Raw genomic sequence first — 12,804 nt, 5'->3', positions numbered from 1 at the left:
GAATTTCTGTATTTTATAACCCAGATACTAACTAAAGCACATTTTTGTTCTCTTTTTCTTTTCCTGTCTTTAATAGCTCTCACTTAATGTTATAAAAATTCTGGTTTTCTAACTTTAAGCATGTTATTTGTGCACAGTTACACACACATTCACATCAGCAAAGCTGCCGCCATGGTTCTAAAGGCCTGTCCTACTGGCTCACCCAGGAGTTAAACATTCAGAGACAAGACATTGTATAAATCCTACAGGTAGAAGTTGCGTGGGAGAATTGAATGCACTATAATGCCTTATCTCCATCTTTTTCACTTGTCAGACAGCTCTTCATTCTTCAAATCACCTTTCATATTGTATTTTCTGGGAAGATTGCTTTGACAGCCTCCTTCCTACCCCAACAAATGTGTCACACACTGAATCAGCTGCCGTGAGTTTGCGCCATGAAAACAGCAATGGCAGCAACAAGAGCAACAGCGAACAATTTTGAGTGCTTAACATGTGCCAAGCAATGTACTAAGTGCTTACACACATTGCCTCACTCAGGCTTCACCAAAACCTCAAGAAATGACAGTATTTTAGAGGTGAAAAAAACTATTATTTTACAGATAATAAAACTTAGGTTTCAAGCACTGTGGTTAGTACTTTACATTTATTCCTTCATTTTATCATCACAGCGGTAGTTTGGAGCTATTTTTAGCCCCACTCTAAAGATGAGAAAATAAATGCTCATAGCACTTAATTGTCTAATCCCTTACTTTTATCTCCACTATATCTATTATGACATTTATTTAAACAGAAATGATCTGCTTATGCGTCCACTTCCCCTGTGAATCAGTAAGTTCAAGGGAAGGACTCTGCCCTACTTATCTTTGAATATCAAATTATGTGCTCAGTAAATATCCACTTGCAATGCAGACTCCTCCCTGATGTGAGTCCTACGATTCTTAAATTTTAAATACGTTTTAGTAAACGAGTAAACACACATGTCCTTTTTCTGAAAAAGGCTCTAGAGTTTTTATTTTACCACCACCACATTGCTGTCTCCCTTGGAAATGACCCCCAAGGGATCATTCTTCTAGTGGACCCAGCCAAAGCCATGGTTGGCTATTGTTGATGACCCTGTCAGGCTTAAGAACAGAAATTCTGCTCTTCTGGAGCCTAAAGCATCAGTCCTTGTTGCTCTTGAGCCTACTAAAAGACTCTAGAACTATGGCCACAAATGCTAGTTGTCCCCAACAATCCATCACAATTCCACACTATTGCAGTGAAAGCTGTAGCAAATAGTAAAAGGCTTGTGTTACTGACCATTTCAAACCTACCTCTACAGGACTAGGGTACACTTAACCTGAGTGCTGGACCTCCTCAGGTCTTTGCAAGCTTTACCCTTAGCCTCCTCTTCCAAGGACGCAGAATGAAAAGAAAATAAATGCAAAGATAAGCCTCATCGGTGTCCTCAGGTAAGTTCCTTCAGAACATGAGGAGTAGGGGCACCCTTTCCCTCCAGGACAAAAAGATGCAACATTGCCCAATGATCTCCAAAAGGGAACTACAAAAATATCCACATAGTCTTAAATTCTTTCATTTTATCCCTGGTCACCTTGATAATAATATAACATTAGTGAAAATGAAGGTAAAATGGCTATGTATTACCTGAAAGCATATCATGAAAGTTAACATGAAGAACATGTCAACAGACTCCTAACGACATCGTTGTAATGAAGAAAAGCTCTTTTCTTGCAAAGCACCAACGTGGCTGATAAACTGCAGAGGCTCTGCTGTGTGGCAGAGGGATTAAATTTTGCCACCGATGCCAGACAGCATTACTCCTACTGCTTTCATGGCAGAAAACACGTCATCAAACTGTCGGAACGTCACTGAATTTTCCCCAAGTGCTTTTCCTCTCATTTCGATTGAACATCTAAATCTTTTTTCTACACGATAAACAAAAATGAATGGATGAAATATGGCTTTAAATCTCTCTCCACAACAGTGAGCTTTATAATCTTATGAATGAAGCTAGGCCTCTTGTGCTCTCAGGATCTACAGGGACTGATTTATAAATCAACGAGTAATGCACTGATCTTTGCTCATTACTTCTTTGACAAATCTCTTTAGTAAGTTATCTGCATACTCATCCTGGAAAGGCACCCTTCCATGTCTGGAGTCTGGCTCTTTTCATAGTGCAGCAGTCAACATCATTGTGAAGTGGATTATGATAGACTTTTCTGTCCTTGGAACAAAGAATCCTAAAATCTCTTCATACATTTGTCTCATTATTTCTAGGCCATCAGTAGATGATTTCATTGGCATCAGAAAATAAAGGTTTAAATCGATTTTATTCATCTATTAAAATAAACTTTATAATAGATTTTGGATTTGAAGAATTGAAATGTGTTTAACCACATCATTTCATTTCTGAAGCAAATTGTGTAGTGACTTATTAAACAGATTTAAAACTAAAGATACTATTACTTGACAATTATGCAAATGGAAAATCCAGAGGAACAGATGTTCAGATTTAAGTTGGATATGTTCCTTGAAGAAGTATATTTACACTTTATGGCACTACTAGAAAATTCTAGAAAATTCTTCTGGAAATGAACCTTTTCTTCCTTCTTCTCTGGGGGAGTTAAGAGTTTTCTTCTTTGTTTTTCTTTTCTTTATTATTATTATTTGGCTTTGTGTTAAGATGCTTTGATCTGATGTTGGAAATGAACGCTAGATACTTTTGTTGACTTCCACCAAATAAGATTGGGGAAATAAAGCAGTTCTTGGGAAAGTCCTTTATAATGATGGTAGGATGCTACTTTTTAAGCTATCAATAGTATAAAGACTTAATTTCTTTTAGTAAGTAACTTACCTGGTTGGAAAGAGGTCAATTAAAGGATTTCTTACATTTTTTCCTGTAAGGCCTAAATTGTCATTGTTAACCAAGGAAACAGGGTCAGGCTTGAAAAATCAAGGAATTCATTATACCTGCTGAACTGAAGTCAAAATTACTAGTTGTTCAACATTAACTTTTCCTAAACTCAAATCTATTTTTATAAACTAATGTAAATAATGTTCATATTAGAATTTAACTGATTTTCATTTTTATAACTGGTAGACTAGACTTTCCTTAAACTTTTAGAAATAAAATGAAGGCTTAACTGGATTTGTGAGGATAAAATACATTTTCTTTAACTGTCCTAGAGCAAAGTAGAATAGTCACCGTGTGTTTTTTGTAACAATGCAAATTGTAATTTATCAAAGAAAAATACATACATTGCTTGGTCTTGCAGAAAAGTTCCCTTGAAAGAACCTTTCCAATAAATAAAACTTCCCAAATTAAATAATAATAATGTTTTGATTTTTTTCCGAGGGAATCTTGTTTTGTTTTGTTTCTAATGCTTTTTTTATTTTTCCTTTTTCCCCAGTTCTTTATCATTTGCTGTAGATGGCTTATTTTGCATTTATGCAGACTAGGCTGCAAGTTTTGTTTCATTCAGTAAACTAAAAGTTATTAATTAAAAAAATAAGGTTTGAAAGAAGCTCCCTAGTGGATACAGGTTGCTCACTGTTGTTGTTTTCTGTGTTGCTTTTTAATTCAAAGATGCTAGCAGGGTCAGCCTTACCACCAGTCCCAGTCTGGTTCATGGGGCTGCAAACCATTTTAGGCAGATGAATAAGGGAGGCATCATGTTGAAGTCAGCACACAACACAGATACTCAGCAACACCTACAGGAAAAAGTGGCAGCTTGAACATTTATATTTGTTTCTTCTTCTGCTTTCCTTATCTCCATTTCTCATCTTCCGGATACAACTGAAATTATCTACGAAGTGAAATGGTGAAGGAAAAATATAGGAATGAATTTTTTTTTTTAAAAAAAGAAACCAATCACAAAATTTAAAACAGGATGTAAGCATTCTTGTTAAAAATTAGAGTCAGCTCAGGGTGACATAAAATTGTAATGAAAGAAACCAAGAACCTTGGAATTTTTGCCTTACCTCTATGGATGTGCATTTACAAACTATTATCTTCCATCAAAATAAGAAACACCTGGATGTGATTTGGAGGGTTTGCCAGGGTGGGGAAGGAGGGAAGAGGAACAGGGAGAGAGTTACTTAGTCCTGATTTATTAATAATTACATAATTTATTAGAGGTAAGAACTGGAATTTAGAGCAAAAATTCTACTCAATAATATATATGCACTTGTTCCTTTCTTCTTGTGCACTTGTATCCATGATGAAACTTACCAGGGAAAAGATAATCATGGCCTAGGATATGAACAAGGATATTGCCAGCATTGCTTAGAGCTGACACGCCCAGGGGCAACATGAGCCTTTGCTTTTCTAGGCACAGGAAAAGACAAATGAACTTATTATATTCATTCATCCAGCCCACAGTGACTTGTTGGGACTCACTGTGAATTAGGGACTGTTTTAGCCATTGAAGACACCTGGAGAACCAAAAGGAGACATGATCTCTGCACAAGTGTGCTACTTGACTCCTACCTTCTACTCTGTGGACAGCTCCAATCACTACAAAATTAACCACTTTTTAAAATTTAACCCCATATTTAAATTAACACAATTAACCACATATTTAAAATTTAAGAATCACAGGACTCACATCAGGGAGGAGTCTTCATTGGCAAGTGGATAATTTGTAGTGGTTAATTATCATTATTCCTCAACCTTAGACAGGGTGCCAAGGTTGGAATAAAAAATAAGAGCAGAAATGCAATGCACTTCCTCAGCACCCATTAGAGCCCCACATTTCCAATGCAGTAAGGAGAAAACAAGAAAAAGAGTGATGACAGAAAATAACATGCTGCAAGGAACCAAGAAGACCATTAATGACAACAAATGCAAACAGGCTACATTCTTTTCTAAATTTGCAAATTCATCTAAAATGTGCAATTAAACTATATGGCATCTACAGAATGTATTATGAAGTAAGAGATAAAGATGGGAAGAGAAATATTAAATAAAAGCTAAGATAAAAATATTAATTTCAAAGAGTTGAGTTCAAACAATTTTGCCTTACCTCAAAGGACATGCATTTACATAACATTATTGCATAATTACTAGAGGACTATGAGAGGCATTTGCTCACATATTAGCTGGTAATGACACTAGTGAGAGGAGAGTTACTGGGATAAGTATGTTGGAGTTGGAGAATCAGGAATTCACTTTTGAATATTACTTCTGAGATGTCTGCTATGATCTAAATGTTTGTGTCCCCCCAGAATTCATATTTTGAAACTTAGTCCCATTAAGGGCTGGGGGCTCTTAGGAAGTGAGGCTCTTAGGGGCTCATGAGGGCAAAGCCTTCATGAGTGGGACTAATTCTCTTATAAAAGAGGCCTAAGAGAGCTTAATCACTCCTTCCACCACATGAAAATGCAGCAAGAAGGCACTATCTACAAAGCAAAGAATAGGTCCTCACCAGATACCAATTCCGCTAATGCTTTGATTTTGAACTTCCCAGCCTTTAGAACTGTGGGCAATGAATTCTTGTAATTTATAAATTACCAGTCTTAGGTGTTTGTTGTATTTGTTTTAACAGCCAGAACAGACTAATATAATGCCTAATGAGTTGACAACTGAAATATGACTTAAATATAAGGAAGAGCTGTGGAGTGAAGATGAAAATGTCTATATCATCAGCATATATTTCATATTTACAGACATGAAAACTATCGCCAAGGAGAGAAATGATACAGGAAGTATTCCAGAATGGAGACCGAGATGTCTGTTCCAACATTTAGAATTTAAGTAAAGGTAGAAACAGCAAAATAAATTGAGAAAGATAGCCAGGGAGGTTAAAGGAAAGCTGAGAGGGAAGAGTATTTTAAGGGGGAGAGATGGTCAGCTCTGTAGAATGGATTGTGGGAAATCAAATGGATTCATGTTAGAAAAATACTCACTTGTCATGTGGAAGTTGATGATAATTCTGACAAGAGATATTGCATATGAAAGTAATTTTTGAAGCTACAATTATTCAATACCTATAAGTTGTTCAGATTGCTCAAGTAATTAATCTAAGTAAAAACGTGTCCAGGCCTGCAATCACTCAAACATTCCACTCCAAAATATTCTATGCTGGACAGGAGTCAAACTCACTTTGGAATAATGCAGTCAGTTCCAGAAGTTTTAAATGTGCAAAAGTCCACAGCCTACAAACGCTAATTTAAATCCGGATGCCTTATGTAAATAATTTATTTTAAACAATTTCATTTTATATATTTGCTGAACTTTCATTTAAATTTTGATTTTTAAAAGTTGAAATCATAGAAATTGCCTTAACCCAATAATATGTTATTAGCTTTGCTATATTGTAAGAAAAAAAGTATAATATTATCCTATATTTTTAGAATTATGTCAATTTCAAGGACCTGTCCATTATTAAAGCTCATGCAGCCCAAATTAACTAAGGCTCACATATATCAGCTATCCATTCTTTTCTTAGCATATAATCAAGTATTTGCAGGCAGGTATAAAATTCCACCCCTTAAGGACTCAGAGAGCTCCATAAATGTGTGCAAATTCCCTATATGTATATTTTAAATGCAAATTTCTGTGACAATTTTATGAACAGCTGTAGAGTTCAAAAAAAGTGCATTTCCTAATTCATACTATATATATGCAAACTCACGAAAAATATCAGATGTGATATGCTATAGCTTGTTTTAGTAGAATATAACCATTTATATTTATGGCACACAGCACCCCTCTTTCACAAGTACTTCCTAAACTCAAAGAGAAAAGTTTGTTAGCCTGCCATTACAAAAGAACCATCTTCAGGATGAAATAGTGGCTTCCTCTCAAACATGACGCAATAAGCTGCTTCAAATTGAAAGAACAAAATTATGGCTGATCAACTGCAAGAATTTTGAAAAGACTGAAATAAGCTTAAATTTCACTTGGAAACCAATGGCAGTGTAATTGAATGAGTATCAAACTGGAAATCAGAGCTATGTATATGTTCCAGCTCTGAAAGTAGGAATCTAAGTGGCCATGAGCAAAGCCCTCAATTTTTTAAGGTCTTTCTAAAAAAAAAACATGAAGGGAGGAACCTAATCAGTCTCTAAGATCCTGTCCAGTTCTGTATTCCACAGTAGTAGGCAAAACTCTTCTGGCAATTAAGCTGGCCTTAGCTAAAAGCATGGACACATCTTGATCACAAGGGAAAAAACAAATAAAGGACAATGATGGAGAGAGAACACCATCTCTTCCATCTTTCACATCAGTGGGGTGATAATAGAAAATTAGAAAGCAAAAAAACACTTTATTATAAAGAAAAATGTACTGATCACATACATCCTAGATCTTCTTTATTTATATAAGCTATATTTTCTAACAAATACGTGTCTATCAAAAAGTACTTATTGAGAGAGTACTGTGTTGGGTGCTGAAGGTCATGGTATGCTTTTACTGAAATAGCATAGGCTACCAAGCAGAGTCTTATCAGGGCAGCCAGCCAGTGTGAAACCTGAATGATGCTACAAAACTGACCATGCCTCAGACACTTACCTCTGTTCATGATTAGCCTGCTGGACCTCTGGGAAAGAGATCAAAGCTAGACAAGTTTACACCAAAAAAAAAGGCATAAATGAGACTGTTAATGTAATGCCGACGTGCAGATAACCCCAATCTTTCTTGTTTCATGGTGCCCTTTAGTACCTCACTAATTGCTTCATGTAAATCTTAGGTCAAAAGAAATACCTAACAGTTTTAGGTATTAAGAAGTTGGAAATGTTAACCTTAGTAACAGAGACAGGGTCTCTAAAAGAAAAGAATATTTATTCAAGAATAGGTCATTGCAATGAGAATACATGTGCCATAGTAAACTATGTGCATATTCAGGGAGATAAAGGAAGACAAAAAAATAGAAGAATTAAATAATTATTTTGAGATAAATATCCTTGGCTATATGGGTCAATAACAAGAGTAATGCTAGTTTGAAGCTGTAAAGACAGTTGCGGGACAGATGTCTTCACAAAAGTTTTTTTTTTTTTTTTTTTTTTTTTTTTTTTGAGACAGGTTCTCATTTTGTTGCCCAGGCTGGTCTCAAACTCCTGGGCTCAAGTGATCTTCCCACCTCAGCTTCCCAAAGTCTACGGTATGAAAAACCATGCCCGGCTTCCTCGCAGACGTATTTTTTTTGTGTAAAATTGCAGTTGTCTTTGTGCAACGTTGTGGTTTCGGTAGAGTTTTTTGTGATAGTTCCTGTTATTAGGTGCTTATGCATGAGAACCCTCTCTTCATGATCTTTTCTTACTCTATTTGTCAGGGTTGTTGTTGTTGTTAACACAAGTGACTCCATTTTGATTCTGACAACTTTCACATTTTCCCCTTTTGATAAAAATCTTTCCCTGAAAGCATCACTGAACAATGACCCTGTAGTAAGGTTTTCATTTCTTTAGTACCAGGATGGACCTGTCTCAAGTTGCTCATCTAGTCCCATGTTGGAGGGAGTAATTGGAGGCTATGAGTCAATTTCAAACACTTTTACCCACATTTGAGCCACAATGAAAGTTTGAAGGAAGAAATGCACTGGCCATCAGTCCACTTGTCAGCTGGATAGTTGGATGAAGAAAAAAAAAGCTTCATTACGTGACCAAGTTAGGACCAAACAGAATTATTAAAAATTGTCCTCTGATCCATGAGAGCAGTGAACACAACACCCTGATTAATTTTATTCTTTAAATTTTGGGGATGGGGTGGGTAGGTGGGTAATTTGTTCTTGTGGAACAGAATGCTCATATTTTCTTCTTGTAGTATCATTTCTCCAAGCAAGTTAGTATCTGAGAAGCCAATATTAGTCATCACATGATTGCTTGTGGAGCAAAGAAAACAAGTTGTTTGAAAAGTGAGGCTAGACCTAAGAGATTCATATAATCTAGGCCATGGAAATTCTCTTTGACTCATTGTAAATTTTACTTCCATGGAAAGTTAGCAAAGACATAGTTCATGTACATTCCTTCCCCTTAAACCCTGGAAGTATCACTAATCAATCAGGGCATGCTTTCTCAGTGAGCCTGGAAGGAGCCTGACAATCATCTCCAATACCCTCTGCCTATTGAACACTGCTCCTTAACAGACTGTATTTAGAAACGAAATCTGTTTCCCAACTTAGGCCTACAATGATTGTATTGGAGATTCAGCTTCTCTCCCTCAATACAATTTGACTTATAAATTACTATTCGTTCCTTCCCAAAACCTTTTTCTTTTTTTTACATTTTTGCTCTTTCTACTGTAACTACAATCTCTATTTATATGAAATAATTCACTGATTATCATTAAATCAAGGTGGTATGCTAGTGGTTCATAGTGGGTGCTAGAAACTTTTACCCATTAAGTGTTGAGTAAATAATAACTCTGAAAAAGTTATCTTAATTTTGCATTCTGGAATGACAACACATTTTTTCCCTATGCACCAACTACATCTTAATGACCAGGAACTCTTTAGACTGTGGTTAACTCCAGCCCCAGGGATTGATCCTCCCCTCCTCAATTCTCAAACTCAATAGCCTCAGGAAAACAAAATCACTCTCAAAACTCACATGAGATTATTGCAATCTGACTACCATTGTTCATAATGAGGAATATAATAACCACACGGAACATTAGGCTATCAGTCCATCTTCTTCCCATTGGAGAGCCTCCTTTAGGAATTCAAGAAAAGACAGCATGACCACTTAGAAAGGATTTGGAACAAGAGTAATTGATGTAACTAACAAGCATAATCTAGCCCAAATCAGCCAGATGCTATTCTTGGCTAGCATCTATTTTCTCTTGCCAGGCAATGCTATAATATAAAACTCTTCAAGTTGCCATCTCAGATCTTTTGGTGTCTGCATAAAATCCTAATCTCTTCAAAAGAAAATCTTCTATAGATAGCAACCTCAAAAACGTCTTGACCTCAGAGGCAACTATCACGAGCATTAAGACAATTCAAATAGGGCAGCCTGAAAACAAACATATTTTTAAATAAAACTGAGATAATATATGTTCTGTTCCTCAAAAACACAACATCTCCATGAATTCTTTGCAAATGCTACTTCTATTAAACATATGAAGCTAGAACTACAAAGTTTTGTTGTTGCTGCTGTAGCTGTTTACAGGACACGTATGGTTGTAAAACTCCAAAACACATTTTCATTGTGAATTAGTATATGCATAAAACCAAGCAGAAATTTTTTAGGTTTTGTAAAAATTAAATTATAGCAGTCTTTCTCATTCTAAAAGAATGATAGTTAGCTAGTTATTATTCTTCATTTTTAAAAGTTATTACCCAAGAAAATTATCTACGTATAAATTATGTTATACCTAAGAAAAAAGAAAAGTATTTAATCATTTGAAATCCCATCCCCATAGTCACAATATTGTGGTTTATAATACACGTTGGCAAACATTTTCTGTTTGCCAAGGGCCAGATAGTAAATATTTTACTGTTTTGCAGGCATGTAATCTCTGTCTCAACAACTTAACTTTGCTACTGTAGCATGAAAGCAACTGAAGATAATACATAAACAAATGAATATGACTGTGTTCCAATATTTGCAAAATCAGGTAGTGGGATGGATTTGGACTAAAAGAAGTAGTTTACCAACCCCTGGTATATGCTTTTACAAAATTATTCTCTATGTCAATACACATGATGTGCAAACACCCACATACCCACATATATGTATGTATATGTAGATATGCATATGTTTAAATATATATTTGATAATCATATGTATGTATGTGTACTCATTTATGTGTGTGTGTGTTTGCACACATGTATTCACAGACAATTTAGAGAAATCTATTTTTCATAGCGTTTTATAAGATCAGGTTTGCCTTTGAAAGTATACTAAATTATTTACAGTCAGAGTATCATATTTAAAGCTGCAAAATATTCACCGAATACATCACAATTTTTTAATTCAATGGCTTTTAATATTCAATTTGTTGTTTTATTTTATAAATGATACCGTAGTGACTATTCTCGTTTAGCCTCTTCTGAGCATCTTATTTCTCCGGAGTGAGTCCTCACAAGTGGAATTATCTGGTGAGAAAACGTTATATGAGTAGGCTCATTTCCCTATACCCTAATCAACATAAGCGTTAGTCTGTAGATTGTTTTCCAAATTGATATTTAAAAAGTAAGATGGCATTTTTATTTCTCATTGCTTTTATTAAATATTATTAACCTGTATACATATTGTCCTCCTTTTGCTGAGCACGTACATTTGGGGTGGGCAGAGGTCTCATCTTTTTAAAATTGATTTGTAAAATTACCAGCTTTCTCCAATGCAAGAAATAGAAATTCTATTCAATTTGGCTCAGAGAGGTTTTCTGTAGATGGTAGAAAAAAGAGAAGTTGTTATTATAATGATACATTCAATGCATTATCCTATTTCTTCACTGGCCACATAGCAGAGCTTACAAGACTTCAAGAAGCTCTCACAGTGTAAGAATCACTTTTTGTGTATGTCTTTCCATTTTTTCTCTCTGAAGATTAATTTTCTTGGCAAGTTTTTGTTCCTCCACCTACAATGATAAAAATAAGAACATTATAGTAGGAATACTTATATGATGGTTAAAAGTGTTGCTAGGCGGCCGGGCGCGGTGACTCACACCTGTAATCCCAGCACTTTGGGAGGCTGAGGCTGGCGGATCACGAGGTCAGGAGATCGAGACCATCCTGGTTAACACGGTGAAACCTCATCTCTACTAAAAATACAAAAAAAATCATCTGGGCGTGGCGGTGCCTGAAGTCCCAGCTACTCGGGAGGCTGAGGCAGGAGAATGGCGTGAACCCGGGAGGCGGAGCTTGCAGTGAGCCGAGACTGCGTCACTGCACTCCAGCCTGGACGACAGAGCGAGACTCCGTCTCAAAAAAAAAAAAAAAAAAAAAAAAAAAAAAATGCATTGCTAGGCACATTTACATTCTTTTCATAAAGCAATTTATTTAATCCTCACAACAGTCCTATGAGGTAGGAACTATCAGGATCCCCAAAGATGAGGAAAATGAGGAATTAAGTATTTTATTTAAGGTTATACCAGTCATAAGTGGTAGAGATGAGAATCAAAACTAGGCAGTCTGGCTCCAGAATATTGCACTACAAACCAAATCATCTCTTGTATGGTTAGGGTTGCCAAGATATAAATTTTGGCTTCAACTCTGAATGGTCCTATAGCTTGTGAATCCTTGAAGTTTTTTGCTTGGCTTAATCTCTAATTCTCAATTCCAAATTTTCACAAAAAGAGAATATGATTTTGGCTCAGCTTGATTCAGAAGTTGACACAAACTCAGTCATCTGTGGTCAAGGGGATGAAATCATATGTTTCTTAGAGCTATAAATGACAGGCTGTGAGCAGTATTTTCTAATCCTGCAGTATTCCTTACTCTTTTTCACATAATGGCACACAAAGAAATCATAATACTCTTATGATCTATGAGGGTAAAATATGAAACTGTTTGCAGTTGGCTACTTCAGACCCTGCTCAGTGTCCTAGGAAATCAATATCACAGTCTACTGGCAAACTCATCATGACACATCAGAGCTGCAGAGTACACTGATTAGGAAAGTCTGCTCCAAGGATGTGGGGAGGATTAGGGGAAAAATTATTGCAACTATTAGTATAAAATATGAATTCTCTATTAAATATGTAGCAAATATGTTTTGCAGGATTGTTATATGTTTTAAATTTACTTTGTATATTATATTTATTCTTCATGTGGAAATTTTTATTTTAATGTTGCAAAACCTATTAGTCTTTCCCCATATAGATTAGAAGCTAAAGATCTTTCTTTTTTTTATTTTATATTT

The sequence above is a fragment of the Pongo abelii genome, chromosome 12 (assembly GCF_028885655.2).
Source record: "Pongo abelii isolate AG06213 chromosome 12, NHGRI_mPonAbe1-v2.0_pri, whole genome shotgun sequence".
NCBI classification, from domain to species: Eukaryota; Metazoa; Chordata; class Mammalia; order Primates; family Hominidae; genus Pongo; species Pongo abelii.
This window is presented reverse-complemented; position numbering follows the sequence as displayed.